Genomic DNA, 4615 nt, shown 5'->3' with positions numbered 1-4615 from the left:
TGGAATCCTTGATTTTGATTGGTTGGTGATCAGCATTATTCAATTTTATTGAAAAGGAAATCCACGCTGAAAAAAAATGATTCAAAAAAGTAAAATATGAACAAACACTATATAAATGAAAGACAGCTACGTTAAATTTTTGCGTCAGATCATCATTGCTGTAATTTTTTTATATATAAAGGAGGTATTCCAACCAACATTAACTTTTACTCTATTTTGTCCAATTATATTGATTTCAGCCTGGTGTATCATTTTAGTATGAATTTCTCCGACTCATGAGTAAATCTTGCTTAGAAATTAAATTATTGTGAAGTTTTATTCAGTTTTATGCAGGAACTGATGTATTTGTTTTGTAATACCAATTAATGACCCTTTATAATAATGATTAACTACAAAGATAGTGGACTGTCAACTAGCTAAATATATATTCTAAAAAATATCACAGTAATATATGTAAATTCATGCCAAAAGGATATTTGGCAAGATTTTCTTTATGGACTTCTGGCTTGAATCCTAATAAGCTTCTTCCTTTCATTGCAATTTTATATTGTAAGTTTGGTTTCACATCTGTATATTAACTATATTTATTAATTTTGTATATTCTAAACAGGGTAGCCTCATCATTTAGTAATATACTGTTCCCAATCAGATAGCTGCAAGTGCAGTATGTTGAGAATCTCCTTTATATTGCAAAATAGAAGAGAATACCATGGTCCTACTAAATGAGAATAAGGCAACCTGGGCCCCATCTTTCAAAGAGTTACTATTGACCCAATCAATCTTAACTGTATGGAAATCCATCCATGCCATATTTTTTTCTACAGGAAATTAGTAAAAAAAAAGAGAATCACACTGAATCTTCAAGAGAATGATGAATATGAGAATAAACATGCATGTATCTAGAAAACAATTTGATCAACCATGCATTTTAGATGTTAACATTACTGGCCATCCATAGTTGTGATTGATCAGATCGATTACAACTCTTTGTAAGATGAGGCCCTGATCAAATCGTCTTATTTTTGCTTCAGATGTATATGCGCAAGGATTGTTTTCAATGGCTTAAATGTATGAAAATACTATAGTACATGTAGTAATCATTTTGTCTGTATTGTAATATGTTTTGAAATATTTTTACATGCAAATGAAAAGTCAAATAAACTTTCCTTACAAAAATACTAGTATAAGGACATCAATTATTTATGTGTACATGTTATGGCACGATCCATGCTTATTGCTGTCAGGTTTACAGTTGTGTAACATAATTATACTCGTAAAAATTACATAGAAGATAGGCAATATGGGGCAGAGTCAACTGTCTCCATTGTTAATAGTAATAATAGCTGGATTTGTAAAGTGCTTTTTGCCTGAGGATAAAAAGCGCTACTATTATTACCCAGGCTTTAGCTGAGCTGGCATTGTAGGCGCTCACTCAAGCATTCAAGGAATTTCTTCCTACCTGGAATATGACCCTAACCAAGAATTTCTTGCATGCCCATATTAAGGATGGTATGTGTAAATTACAGGCAAACCTGTCAAAGTGGCCACCTGTCTATAGAGAAAACCTGTCTTTTAATGGCCCCTAAAATTGTCTCTCATTTGAAAGTAATGTCTTAAAGGAGAAATTCACCCTGAAGAAAAGTGTGTGGTAAAAACAGCATGAAAAAAAAAAAACATTGGTGAAGGTGTGAGGAAAATCTATTAAAGATTAAGAAAGTTATTGGAATTTTAAGTTTTGGATTTGTGACGTGATCAATGAGCAGCTGCCCAGTATGTTATGTAATATCAAATACATAAATTTCACTTATTTTAACAGTTCCTGATGACTATTTTTTTCCTTTTCATGATCGGGTGTGAAATGATTTGTCTATTGACATACAAAAGAAACAGTAAAAATCATTTTCTGAGAAAATTACATTTCATTGATTTGTTACCATTCGCTATGTAGGAATGCTGCTCCCATATGTCACAAATCAAATAATTCGAAATGCTTATAACTTCTTAATTGTATGGTGGATTTTTCTCAAACCTTCATCAATATTTTTGATCATTTTTCTGCTATTTTTACAATTAATTTTTTGTTAGGGTGAACTTGCTCTTAAATAACCTGACTATAACAGTCATATCTTACAAAGAGTTGTGATAGATACAAATGACATTTAACTTGTTTGTTTAATTGTGGTTGAACTGAAATTTTTATCTCTTTACTCAACTACAAAAATTGAGATCATCAATCCCAATTTAAGTTCGATCAATCGCAACTCTTTGTGAGACATGACCCTGCAGAGCATGCATTAACTATGTCCTCCGAATCAAGCTGCACCTGAATCTCATCAAATTTCTGTCATGTGATCTGAAAGATATTCAACTAATTTAAGAGTCGGATTCACACATACAGCAAACCATGAAAATGCATACTGGATGATTTCAAGGTCAGCGTTGACATTCTGGTGTTGGTATGAGTTCAAATTTTACATGAGCATAGCACCAAATACAAAATGAAGATGGTTCTGAAAAGTCATTCACTAGGTGTTGAGCTACCAATGGTGTGATCTGGATTAGATGGTGTAAAATCAGAATAGGTTCCATAGCTAGGAAACAGAATCCAAATTGTGCCTTCAACACCAACACCAACACTGGACTTGAAATGGGTGATTTCAAGTCTGGTGTTGGCCTTAGTGTTGAAATTTGAATTGCTTCCCCTCGCTCCAAAACTTATTCACAGTTTGTAAAACTGATCCAGATCACATTACTGACATCTCAACAACTACATGTAGTGAGTGACTTTTCGGGACCATCTTCATTTTATGTTTGGTGTTATAATTGTGTAAAAATTGACCTAACACCAACACCGAAAGGTCAACACTGGACTTAAAATCACCCAATGTACATGTATCAATCGGACTAAAACAAGGTTTTACTGTGAGCACAAACTATAAAATCTTCAAAATCTTGTGAGTTTACTTTCACTTTAATTTCATCTTGACAAGGTATTTTACAAATAGACAATCAAAATATTCTTTGCATAATATGAGATTTTATACATTTATCACAGCCTACGTACCTGTCGTGTGAAATTGTTGGAGGAAATAAATACATGTACAAAGACGGGAGTTACAATAATGGCAAATTTATCATTGTTGTATGCATTTATCAAATGGGCCCAAGATTACTTATTACTTAAAAATTTGCCAATGCTTTGAGGTACATGTAAATTGCGATCCAACTTTGATTACTTCTTTATTTGAAAGTTCTTGATCATACATTAATATGTTTGTAAATATTTCAAGAAGTCAAAAAAGCACATGAATCAAAAAGTAAAAAATTATCATAAAAATTTAACAATGAATAAATAGTAAAACATAATCCCAACGTCATTATCACCACTGGAAGTTCTGCTCTTCAGTAAATAGAGTAAGAAAGTGGGATCGACTTGGACTACTGGTAAAACATATCACTTGGACAAAACAGGCCATAAATATAAGAATCAGAAAGAAGAAACTTGCCCTGTGCAATATTTCAGGCTAAACATAAAATGAATGCAGAAAGTTTAATTGTTGATGGTTTTCAATCTGTTTCCTGTAAATTCAATCAATCTGCATAATTTTGCAAAAAAACAAGTCAAGCAGCGATGGCCCAATTATTTTATACACTGTAGGTTTTGAAATTAAAGTATTAAAAAATAATGGCTATATAGTTGATTTCTTGAAGTATTTGTCTGGTTGTTAAATGAAATAGAAGGAAAAAATCTTTTAATTTTAATCATGTGACTACTGACTCCTGTAATTACCATATGCTATTCACAGGGATCAAATAGTTCCAGGAGACACTTGGCCAATAGGAATTCCTGAAAAAAAAATAGCACAGATTATCTCAAATCAGCAACACACTTTGCTATCAAAGTAATGCTTCCATGGCTCTGTGGGTGCTATGAAACCTTCGTGAGAATTCATGACGAAATTTGCCAGAGTCAAGTTTACAAGTACTGCACACAGACAATTCATGAATCCAGCTAAAAATCTTCAAGTCTGGTTTAGTCCATACAGTAATGCTGATATGTAGACAGTTCATGGTAACTTGGAGAAGCAAAGATCCCTAGTCCAGTTTGATGTCATCTCTCATTTTCTTCAAAGTTCTTTTTATTAAGGCTTTGGAAGTTTTATTTTGAAGGGCTTCCATATTTCTTCAGTCCCACCTGCATCTTTTTAATGGGAGTTTGCAAGTGACAGACATTGGCCTCGCAAGAGTCACAGCACACTACCATGATCAATTCATTTACGATAGCAATGAGTCATGTTGAGGTTCACTGACAGCTGATGATATGAAGGTCATTTTACATCACTACCCGAGGCCAGACTGATGGTGCTTGATTTCAACTCTCTCAGTTCTTATTACATACTTTGATATGGGCTTCCACATTTCTTCAGTCCCATCTGCATATTTTCATGTGAGCTGATGACTGATAGAAGTCTCAATCGTCTGGAGATTCTCTGAGCATTTGGCATCTCATATTGTTGTAGACAAGTTCCAGACATTGTTTGTTGGACTGGCTTAGTCTAATCGGGGTGGAGAAGCTTTTGGCATGTCCCCAGTCTCATAAGGGCTTCCACATGTC

This window comes from Lytechinus variegatus, chromosome 13 (assembly GCF_018143015.1).
Source record: "Lytechinus variegatus isolate NC3 chromosome 13, Lvar_3.0, whole genome shotgun sequence".
Taxonomy (NCBI): Eukaryota; Metazoa; Echinodermata; class Echinoidea; order Temnopleuroida; family Toxopneustidae; genus Lytechinus; species Lytechinus variegatus.
The sequence above is the reverse complement of the archived record's forward strand: the minus strand, read 5'-3'. Positions refer to the sequence as shown.